This window comes from Panthera onca, chromosome C2 (genome assembly GCF_046562875.1).
Source record: "Panthera onca isolate mPanOnc1 chromosome C2, mPanOnc1 haplotype 2, whole genome shotgun sequence".
In the NCBI taxonomy this organism is placed as follows: domain Eukaryota; kingdom Metazoa; phylum Chordata; class Mammalia; order Carnivora; family Felidae; genus Panthera; species Panthera onca.
Window position 1 is genome coordinate 77484212 of NC_138347.1, and position 12105 is coordinate 77496316.

At 40.9% G+C, this 12105-nt stretch overlaps 1 pseudogene; it reads right to left on the reverse strand.

Moving 5' to 3' along the window:
- Positions 1-3718: 3718 nt before the first annotated feature.
- LOC132682745 (55 kDa erythrocyte membrane protein-like) lies at positions 3719-5695 on the reverse strand (annotated as a pseudogene).
- Positions 5696-12105: the final 6410 nt, after the last annotated feature.

Genomic DNA, 12105 nt, shown 5'->3' on the forward strand with positions numbered 1-12105 from the left:
AAGATTCAGGAGATTGGAATCCAAACTTTCTGAGTTTAAATCTGAGCTCTCTCACTAACTTGGCAGCTGAGTACATTCATTAACTTCTCTGTGCCTCAATTTCATCATCCTTAAAATCAAGATAAAATTAGCATAAATATCACAGGGCTGTTTTGCAGATTATTTGAGTTAGCACATGCAAAGCACTGAGAAAAGTGCCTAGTACATAAGAAGCATTCAGTAAATGCTAGCATTTTTTTTTTTTTTTTTGTGCAAACAGTCCTATAGAGACACTATGTTGATGCAATCTATTATACTAGACTTGCCATCGGTAGTCATAGCAACATGACTGGTATCCTTAAGAGCACTGGGGATGAGGTGAGGAAAATATGTGTAGGATGATGCTGACTTCATTTCCAGAGATGAAACTCAAAAAAGCAGCTCCAGCTTCAAAATGAGCAACACCATTCATTGCTAGAAAATCCAGAATTCATGGAACAACCATATTTGAATAAAGACATCCATTGTTTATTTACTCCTTTTTTTTTTTTTTTTTTTAGCAGAACTGTAGGATTCTTGAAAGGTTTAGCAATGACTATAGAATATAAAGATAAATATACTGAGAATTATTTATCAGCCTAATAGGAGTCCATCGACACAAGATATTATGGTAAATGCTGTATACCAGAAGCAAAAATCATGGAATATTAGGGTGGGAAGATAACTTAGGGTCTACCTGCTCACACCAACCCTCATCCCATCTAACAAACACCTTTCTTTTGTATCATCTTTAAATAATCTTCCAGCCACTATTTAACGTTTCAAAGGATAGGAAAACTTTCACTTCCCAAGGAAATTGTCTCACAAACCTGATAGTAATAGGTTTTTAGAAAGTTTCTCTTTACTTTGAGCATAATTTTGTTTCATAGTAACCTTTATCAACAGGAACTCATTCCTCGTTAAAAGGGTATAATATTTTATAAACAAGAAGGACTGTGAAAAGGTACTACAAAACTTAAGTTGTTATTAGTAAGCATTGTAAAATAAGTTATATTTGGGTATAATGAGATGGTCCTGACCATCATGGCCCTGAATATAGTCATCAGAGGCTTCTTATCATCATTTTGTGCTTTTCACACTAGCTATGACCTGTATCTATTCTCATGTTTGGTCAGGTACCACATGTCCAACTTCACCCTTCAAAAATGAACCCACAATATACTTTGAGTAGACATTTTTTTCTTCCTGATCAACTTCATTTGTTGATGACATATTTGTTTCTGTTTTATGCCATTCTGATTTACATTTCTATTACTATTGGAGGAGGTCTTCAAGAGGGCATGACCACTGGTTGACCCATCAACTGGACCTGGGCAATCAGAGGCTCCTTACCCCCTCCCCTGTCTTTGGAATGTATGCCCTGCCCACTGTTCTCATAACTGGAACCATTTCAAGGTTGCAACCTCAAAAGAGTAACATGCTGTTGAGACTGTCTGGACTGTATATGAGACTGAACCCTGTTAAAGCCTCTACAGAAACTTTCAAGATTCTGGCTGGTTGGTGCAGAGACTTGTTTTGTGACCACCCAAGACAAGCATTGTTTATAAGTTCCCTTGTTTATTAAAACATCCAGGGGTGCCTGGGTGGCTCAGTCGGTGAGCACCTGGCTTCGGCTCAGGTCATGATCTCCCAGTTCCTGAGTTTGAGCCCTGCGTTGGGCTCTGTGCTGACAGCTTAGAGCCTGGAGCCTGCTTCCAATTCTGTGTCTCCTTCTCCCTCTGCCACTCCCCCACTCACTCTCTCTCGCTCTCTGTCTCTCTCTCTCTTTCTCTCTCTCTCTCAATAATAAATATAAAATTTTTTTTTTTTAAAAAAGCCCACCTACCCGTCTAGAGTGGTCTTCCTTTTCCTTTGGCTTCTCCTTGCCCTCTATGGACAGGGGCCAGTTTCAGATTTCACGCAGGAAACTTCTAAAGTTGCAAACCAATAATTGGCAAGCCATCCAGGAGAAACAGGTCTTGGGAAAGAGACACCTGAGGGAAAACTCCAGGTTGGGCATCAACCTCTAAGTGGGGAAGGGTGACCCGTATGTCAGATGGGACACCCCAAAAGGCTGGCTGGTCTAATGTATTTGTTTGACAAAATGTTCATAACACACCACCCATAGCGAAGGAGGGAAACAAATGGCTGCCCCAATGGGATGGCCTCTAATGTGGGCAGCTTGGCTGGCTACCAATGTCCAACTAGAGGCAGAAGCTCAAGTTAGAAAGTTGGAAGATGAGCAGAGGTTAGAGAAGGAAGTGTCTACCATTCTGCTAGCTTCCAGGTGAGCAGATGAGGTGGGAGAGCAGGATACTACGTTACAGTCTTTAGCATGCCAATCTGCATAACTAGGAATGCATGAACTTGCATGGAATAAGATCCAGGGGCTTGTGACAAAGCCGGACTGGGACCCTAAAAGGTGGAATCTCTGGCAAAGTGAGAAGAAACAAGAGAAGTGTGTTGTGGTGGTTGACAGTGAAACAGACAAAGCTTCCCATGCCATCTGACCAGTAATACACAGGATAGTTTTAAATAGTAATTACCCAAGACTTCTAGTAATAGAGAAATGAACCTTGAAACTCTTAAGAAAAACACTTTCATTCTTTGTCCCTTTAAAATGTAAATCTGATCACGTCTTCGAAATGTAAATACCCCAAGGGATAACTAAAACACTGCCCACCAGGAGACCAAATAAAATAAGAGGGGGAAAGTTCACTTTTTAGAGAACAGACTGCTTAGAAGCTCCCTTGCCCAAAATGCACTCCACAGTCTCCATGAACTACTTGCAATTCTTAAAAGTCTCCTTCATAAATAATAATAAAAAACTTCAGCGTTGGGAACAGGTAACATTAATTTGACATAATCTGGATTCAAGAGTTATTTATAAACTAGTGAGTTTTGCATTGCTGTGTGTGATTCATGGATAAAATTTTGGAATGGAAGTTAGAAGAGCTCTGTGTCTGTATGTTTATGCATGTCTATGGATGTATGTTATGTATTTTTTAAGTTTATTTATTTATTAATTTCGAGAGAGAGAGAGCGAGCATTCACACAAGCAGGGGGAGGGGCAGAGAAAGGGAGAGTGAGAATCCAAAGCAGGCTCCGTGCTGTCAGCGCAGAGCCTGAGGTGGGATTTGATCCCATGAACCGTGAGATCATGACCTGAGCAGAGATCAAGAGCCAGACACTTAACAAATTGAGCCACTCACATGCCCCTGTATGTTATGTACTTGCAACTCTACCTCTGGATGGTATTGCCAAAATTTGTAAAAAAGATCTACTTAATTGGTTTAAAATAAGTGCATATATGTTAAGTATTCCTAAAACTCTCAGAAATGTAGAAAGTAACCCAAATGCTTTTCCAGTTCAACTAGTTTAAGTTTGTTGGCTTAATTAAAATAGGCATGTCTTCAAATTAACAGCATTAGAATTAATTCAAGCATACAACTTTTATTCTACCTGGGTTTACTAGTCAAATGAATTCATGTTACCTCTGTTACAAAATTTGCCAGCAAGAAAAATAACTTAAGTTGATGGCTAGCTCTTTAATGTCTCATGAAATTTTCATGAGTAATCTAAACATAATTGTTAAGAACAAGTGAATCAAATAGGTGTAAATGGATACACAAAGTTGGAGATAAAGAGAATTCTTACCTTGTATAACGAGTTGGCTAAAAGTGGGTGAATTTGTGATAGAATTTTTTAAAAAGTAATCTTTTTGTGTGTGTGTTTTTTTCCTGGCATTTTAACACAACATTTTTACTGCTTTTGAGGGTTTCCCTAGAGCAGACATCCTTCTATTGCGCAGCTGTTTCATTTTGGCATTTTAAAAGTTGAGGCTGAGGTTACAAATGCTTCCAAGACCAATTAAATGCCCAGGGTAATTAAAGGTGAAGGCGCACAGGCTTTAAAGAACAAGGTCCGTAGCTTTTCCTCTCTGTGTGCACCATCCTTGGTTAGCAGGTGAGTTTTGACAGTACTTTCCGCTTCAGATTTCCAGAGAGCCTTCTGAAGCCCTGATCACTGGGGCTCCATCTAGCAGGAAAGTCAGAGCCCAGTCAGGAGCCTGCACCAGCCTGACGCCCACCGGCGGCGAAAATAGGAGAGGAGCAGAGTGCGGGAAGCTGACAAAACTAGGGGAGCCTCCCTGTTGGTCTGAAAGCAAGGAGAATGCAGTTCACACGGCTACAGAAGGGCGGATGGTAGTTCCCTCCTTCTGCAAGCTTAGTAAACCCAGGAGACGGGCACCCACTGTGGAGAACTGCACGCCTGCTCCAAGGCTTCTTGCAATTTCTTCAGGGTTTCATCGACGCCGTTGTTGACCAGCGAGAGGTCAAAGTAGTACGCATAGTGGCTGCGGATGGCCTTGGAGTCTTTCTGCAGCTGCTGCAGGGCCTCTGTCTGTGCCCCCTGGTCGGAGGGTGTGATGAACACAATGAACGATGACAGTTCTGCTGTGCAGACAATCTTCAGGGTCTGGGGCTCAATGTCCAGGATGGCAATCCTGTCCTGCTTATGAATCTGGTGCAGGGTTTCAAATGTGGTGCCAAACACGTTGCCCTGGTAGCTGCCAAACTCCAGGAATTCATTGGCAGAGATGCCCCTCGTCATCTCTTCGGTGGAGACAAAGTGGTATTTTCCCCATCTTCCCCACTCTTCCTGGGCGGCCGTGTGGGGTGGGGTACGCGAACTTGTCCAGGTTCTGGCTGAGCAGGGCACTCTTTTTTTTTTTTTTTTTTTTTTTTTTTTATTTTTTTTTATTTTTTAATATATGAAATTTACTGTCAAATTGGTTTCCATACAACACCCAGTTGAGCAGGGCACTCTTAATGTGGCAGCGGCCCACCCCGCTGGCTCCTATAAGCACCAGGGTCTTCCTCATGAACACCGGGAGCCGAACAACTTCCTCGTAGGAAACGACCTCCAACTGGTCAAAAATCGAGCTGTGCTTGGCCAGGTACTGGTCTTAGTACTTCTTCCCGAAGGGACTGCAGCTTGGAGCTTCGCTCGCAGCAGGCTGAGCCACGCTTGCCACTCGCCATTCCTGCAGCTCAGGAGAAAGGATCAATCCAGCTGACTCCTTGGAGGAAGCTTCCACCTGCCCTTGCCACCAGTTACTGTCGTGTTTGCTGATTATCTTGATGATGTCCCCAGTAACAAACTTCAGCCCCGCCTCCTTGCAGGGGATCAGGTGGTCCTTTTTGGGGTCATAGTCAAGCTTGTCTCTCATGAACATCTAGTGCAGGAAGATGATTCTACTGGTTGGGAATTACTTTTAATGAGATCGTTCCTTTGGTTTCTTTCATCGCCTTCTGCAGCCGCTCTCCTGAGTGATTAGTCACGTTTGTGCCATTGATTTCTAGGCTCTCATCCCCAACGTGAAGGGAGCCTTGTCTGTGAATCATGCCTCCGTCAAGAATTCTGGCCACCGTACAGGACTGCTTGTCGTTCAGCTTCAGGATGATTCCCATGGGCTCTTGGGTGACCGTCTCCAACTGGATGAGTCGCACCTTCTGTACGTCCTGCCCCTTCGCCTGGGCAAGGCTTCCTGGGGCAGCCCAGCCGTTGGTGTACATGCCCTCGGCCACAGCGTTCGGCTGGTGTGAGCAGCCTCGGGCTGGCAGTGCTTCTGCAGCAAGTGCTCCAAGTAGAGGTCAGAGACAGCGGTGCGCATGCCGCACCCCACCCTCGTCCTCGCTCGCCTAGACCGTAATCTTCCCGGGGCCTGGAGGCGGGGCCGTGAGCCGCAAGGCGGGCAGAACCGGAAGTGCCAGCGGAAGCCTGCAGGGCCACAGAGGCGGCGGGGGCGGCGCGGCCCCACCACCTTCCCACCCGCGGCGCGCTGGAAGGGCCAAAAGGTAATCTTTAATATCAGTTGTGTATTTATATCAAACTACAGCTTAATTTGCTTCAACTGCAAATGAGGATAAATTTTCTTAGATTATGGATCACTGCTGCTACCAGGTTATGAAAGTGTTGTTTTGTTTCTTTCAAGTACTTTTCCTTGAAAACAAAAATTGTGGGTATTTTTTTTTTTTTACTTTTTGTTATATTTTTAATGTTTTTTTTTAAGTTCATGTATTTATTTTGAGAGAGAGGAACGCAAGCAAGGGAAGGGCAGAGAGAGAGAGAGGGAGAGAGAGAATTCCAAGTAGGCTCTGCACTGCCAGCTCAGAGCCCAACAGGGGGCTCAAACTCACCAACCGTGAGGTCGTGACCTGAGCCAAAATCAAGAGCAGGAGGTTTAACTGAATGAGCCACCCAGGTGCCCCAAAGATTGTGTTTCATCAAAATGATTTCCCCTGCCTCATGCTGTTTGTATCAGGTCTTTGATTACTTTAGAGGACTGAATCTTCTCAATATTAAAGGAGCAAAGTTTTTTTCCACAGCTATGAAACCTTTTGTATTTGCTTTAAAAATCTTTTATTGCCATTTCAGTGAAATAGAGAATTACATGTTGTTTCATGAAGATGTATGATTCTATCAAGTCAATTTTCTGAAAAATTTCCCCCAAATCAAATTCCAAATGAAATATTTTTGTCTTTTTTTGTGATTTGTTCATCTTGTTGTCAAGTTGAAAGCATGGTTGATTTATCTCTGAAGATTCTCATTTCCTAGTTAATGTATTTATGGTAAAATATCTGTCTTCTAAATCCTGTTTTGGCCTCATCCTTCCTATTTCTGTGTATGGTGCTATCATCCATTCGGTAAAGAATCGGCCATTCCCAGAGAGATGACCAGCATGGCTGGTGTAAATGTAGTTAGCTGGAGTACTAGTTTTCAATTCCTCTTTATACATACTTTCACTCCTTATTGCCTTTTTTGAGAAAATACTTTCCAGGTAGATGGTGTTTGGCTGTCCTTTTTCTGTTAATCAACCTTATTTTTCACTTTTTGTTTTGAATTTATGAAATGTTACAAATACTTTAGGGGCTTACAACAGCGATGCACTCTTTGTTGACTCTGTCTTCTAGCTTAGAAGTTCAGCCATCAGCTGTGTTGGTTCTGTGATTTTAGCCCATCTGTTTCTTGCCTCTGCAGTGGGGCTTTTATTTTTGGAGTCTAATTGTTCTTTCAAAAATGAAGCCCGTTCATTTCTATGAATGCAGTATCCTCAAAAATTTCTTTAAGGGCATTAATTACACCTCGCTGTCTTCTGGTTCCTAAATTAAGAACTTGGAACTCAGTTATTTGATTTTTTGGTGTACGAATTGGAAGTTCTGACTGACAAATTTTGGGAGAAAGTAAAGGTGTTTTCACTCCACTAGAAATCTTTATAGCCATCAATATAAAGGCACATCTGGAAGAAGGTCTACTGGGAGGCTTATTCCTTCTTTCATTGCTGTGTCTGCACTTGCGATCTGGTACCACTGAAGCTACCTGGCAACCGATGGTGGGAGAAGTCACAGAGACAGAGCCAATAATATCAAATACCAATAATATCACACCAATAATATCAAAATGAAAAGATAAAAGGGCTCTAGTCCTTGATGTTATTGCTGAGGCAATGATAGACAATGCTGAAGATGTCCTATTGATGTACTTTTTACATCATGGGTTTATATACATATATACACACACACACACACACACACACACACACACACGCTTTTTTTTTTTTTTTTTTTTTTTGGTGGACAGCGCAAATGGGGGAGGGGCAAAGAGAGGGGCACAGAGTATCTGAAGCAGACTCTGTGCTGACAGGCTGACAACAGAGAGCCCTGTGTGGGGCTCGAACTCACCAATGGTGAGACCATGACCTGAGCCAAAGTCGGATGCTCAACTGACTGAGTCACCCAGGTGCCCCTAATATTTTTTAGGTTAGGTTTAGGTTTTCTGTAATTACAGCTAACATTATCCAAATCCATATACCACCTCCTACAATTCATTTTCCAAAATTTAATCAGAGCAGGCTTTTGAAATCACATATCACATCATGCTACTTTGCCACCTATGTTTGTCCAATGGCTTCCCATCCTATTTAGAATAAAAACCAAACTCCTATCTGGTTTATAAAACCTGGCATGGTCTGACCTCTGCTTCCCTCTATGGCCTGCTTTTTAACCTTCAATTCTCTTACCTTTTAGATTTTCAAACATGGGAAGATTACTCCTATTTTGGGGTCTTTGCACAAGCTCTTCTCACTCACAGAAGTGTTCTCCCCATGATCTTTGAACAGCTGGCTCCTTCTTGTTCAGCTCTCAACTAACATATCAGCTTTTCAAAGAGCTCTTTCATAATTATCCAAATTAGAGCAACCACTCAGTAATTTTTCTATCACATTAACTTCTCTTAATTATTTGCATCGCAGTTACCTCAATCTGACTCATTCTTTTTTTTAAAAAACATTGCCTTATTTGCCTTTCAATAATGTAAGATTTATGAGAACAAGGACATTCAACAAGATGTTGAGATACTGCAGTATTTCCATTATCTAGAAGAGTGCATGGCATTTAATAAGCCCTCAATAAATAGTTGTTGAATAAATGAATGAATCTACTCTTCCAGAAATTCTTCACTGCTCTGATCAGCTGGTGGTATTGTTCTCCAGTTACTCATACTGCTGTATGTGTACGTATATCTGCTCCATCATTTCAGTAGGATTTGGGAGGGAGAGATCGATAAATGATTATATTCAACAGTATTTTAATAGGATTCAGAGACAATTCCCTAAATGTAATCATCATTCCCTTTGAACTTTTTAGTAATATGGACACCACTGTTCACCCTAAAGTAATATGATTTTTTTTACACTTCCCAAATTATAATCAAAATTCCTCAATAGAAGCAGAGAACCAGAAAGGAGCTTCATGCATGAGGCACACATACAGAAGGTGTCTGTTTAGTCCTTCCTATTTTGGAGTTATTAATTTGCATTACACAGATACAAAAATAAGCAGACTCTAAAACCCAAGTATAGACTAGAAGAAAAATATGTTAGTGAGAATGCAACTTGCTCCCTACATCTTGTGACCTGAGATATGAGAGTATATTCAGCGATTTCCAGACTCTGCATGTTACAGATCATAATATTTGCCAGATAGGAATTAACTTTTTATTTTGCCTTATTAAGACAAGTATGAATACTATTACTATTATAAAATAGAGGACATTATGACATCAGATATTGCAAATGATACATCTAAGAAGAAAGGACACTTCTTTAAATGAAATACTTCAAGCTTTGTGAAAAATTACTTCATCAGTCTTATTCTCATTTTGCAATGGGCTGGTGGACTTAATGTTCAGAACTAGTCCTTTTTTTTAATGCTTATTTTTGAGAGGGAGGGAGGAAGGGAGAGAGAGAGAGAGAGAGAGAGAGAGAAAGAGAAAGAGAGAAAATGCAAGCAGGGGAGGGGCAGAGACAGAGACAGAGGGGACAGAAAATCCAAAGCGGGCTCTGTGCTGACAGCTGAGAGCCCAACATGGGGCTCAGACCCACAAACCGTGATATCATGAGCTGAACCAGTCAGATGCTTAATTGACTGAGCTACCCAGGAGTCCCCAGCACTAGTTCTAAGACTAGCAAAAGTTTCCTGGAACTTAATGTGATGATGTGAATTTAAGGCTCAACTCCACACTGTGTGACCATGAATAAATTACCTAACCTACTAGAGACTCAGTTTCTTTATCTTTTTCTGCTTATCTAGGTGGAGAAGTATGAGGCCCAAATGAAACAAGTATCTTTAAAAATATTTTGTAAGCTACAAATGCTTTATAAATATAACTTATGGATAAATAGAATATATGGATTAAGTTACATGAATATAACTTAAGATGAGAGATAAAGAGGCATGGGGAGTCCAGTCTTTTTCACCTGAGGACTCGGAAGTTGCTTTAAACTTAGGAACGAAGTTTTGGAGGAAAGATCAGCAGTTTAGTTTGGGACGCAAGTTTGAGGTATTTATTGGCCACTCAAGTGGACATGTCAGGTAGGCATTTGGACGTAAGAATTTGGAATATATGGGAGAGGAATAGACTCAAGATATAAATTTGTCAATTGTTAGCCTGTAAGTGGCTTTAATAATCACTAAGCTGGAGGAGATAACCAAGGAAATGAGGCAGACACAGAAGGAAATAGGTCTCTTGTCTGTCCCCTGGGCATGCTACAGTTCTGACATCAGCGAAAAAAGGGAAGTAAAGGATGTTGAAGAGGAACAGTCCTTGATGTTAGAGACAATGCAGGAGAGTATAGTGCTGAAAGTCAGCTGAACATTTCTGCAGATACATGAGGTTAGAACACCTGCTTGAAGCCCTGTGTAACTCAGGCTGATGAATTCAGTACCCATTTAGCCACAGCAAATGTAAAACCACTACTTGCCACTGAGTTGCCAGAGATAAATGTTAAAATGTAAAGCTGTTTACATAGACAAACCACACATACGCACATTAACATGCATTCAAAAAATGCCCCCTGCGGTCTTGAAATTGAGCATTCCGAGGTAGGTAAGGAGAGGGTAGAATTGCAATGTAAGAAGTTGCGGGCAATCACAGACTGCAGCTTTAAGGCGCTCAGAGGAAGCATCGGTGGCCCATGAGCAGAATCCGTGGATGCACTAAATGACTGCTTAGGGATTTGGAAATTGAATTCTTGCTTTGCCAGTGGTCTAATTGAATTCATGCTTTGCCAGTGGTCTAATTGGATAGTATGTAGGTCTAATGAATCAAACCTCAAGTAGCTTCGCAATGTGTCACACTTTAAATCAACTTAATAAGGAATTTGCAGGTGTGTTCAAACATTAAGTAATATTTTGCTTTCCTAAAGAACTTTTCCCATACCTACCTATGCCATCTTTTAATAGTGAAACCACCCATCACCATTTAAATAGATTTTGAATTTCAGAAACGCAATTTGTACCAAAATGTTGGGTAACACACTGATGATATAATTTAAGGCACATGCAGCCATAAAGCTACAAGTCAATTACAACATCTATGTTCAGAGTGAGTGGGAGGAGAATAAAATCTAGAGCGAACACCCACCACATTTTAACAAGTCTTTTTTAAACTTCATTTTTGGTTGCAGCAAAATCTTGCCTTGAGACATTTAGCTATACCTTAGTTTCCCCTGGTGCTGGCTGACCCTACTGTCATATTTCACCTCAGTCCTTTCCCCAGGTTAGGGACTCGCAGCTTACCTCCCTCACGGCTGATAGGCAGTGCCCCCTAGTGGCCATTGTGGAAAAAGAGCCTGAAGAATGCCCCAGTTCTACAAAGGATGGTGAGAATCTGAAGCGCAAACTGGTAAGGAGAAACTGTTGCCAGGGTGTTTCAGCTTGAACCAGTTTTCTTTTCTTCCTTTCGTTTTTTATTTGTTTATTTTGGCAACCTATCTTCCTTGATGTTATGTCCAAACATTCTTTCTTTCTCGATATTGTTTCTAAACATATAAATGTGCATCTTCTATCAACAGGATCTTGCTACAGATTCTATACTTAGAATCTATGGCATGACGAACGTGACAAGCAAAGACAGACGATATGAATGCTATTTTAGGCTCACATAGATACTAGAACAAAGCAGAAGATGATTTGGAGAATTTTTATTCCTGGAGAATCAAGGCAAAAACAGTATTCACAACATTCTTTTCCCAAAATATGTTGCCTAGTGACCAAATGGAATCAATTGTCAATTGATCTGGTGGGAATCTCAATAGTGGTCTGTTTGACTACCCTTTATAAGGAAGAATAACGATGAGTTTGTGAAGCTCTATCTACCAGGGGAAAGGAGTCTGTGGCAAGAAGAAATTAGAAAGGGGGAGTGTCTTTTAAAGGACACGAAAGAGCTATGTTAGAATGAGAGAGAAATAGAAAGGTTTGATTTAATTTGTTGAAAACTATAATTATTTAAAAAACAGAAAGGAATAAGATAGAAACTTTATAACAGTAAGTTTAGAAATCCATGTATGTTTAAAGGACTTTATATATTGTGTTAATTCTTCATAACAATCTTATGAGGAAATAAATGTTAATATTGTTTCCCTTTTACATTTTAGAAAATTGAATCAAAGAAAGTTAAGAAATTTGACCAAAGTAAAAGACAATCCGTGTCCAGAATCCATTCTCTTAAGAAAGGATATTATGA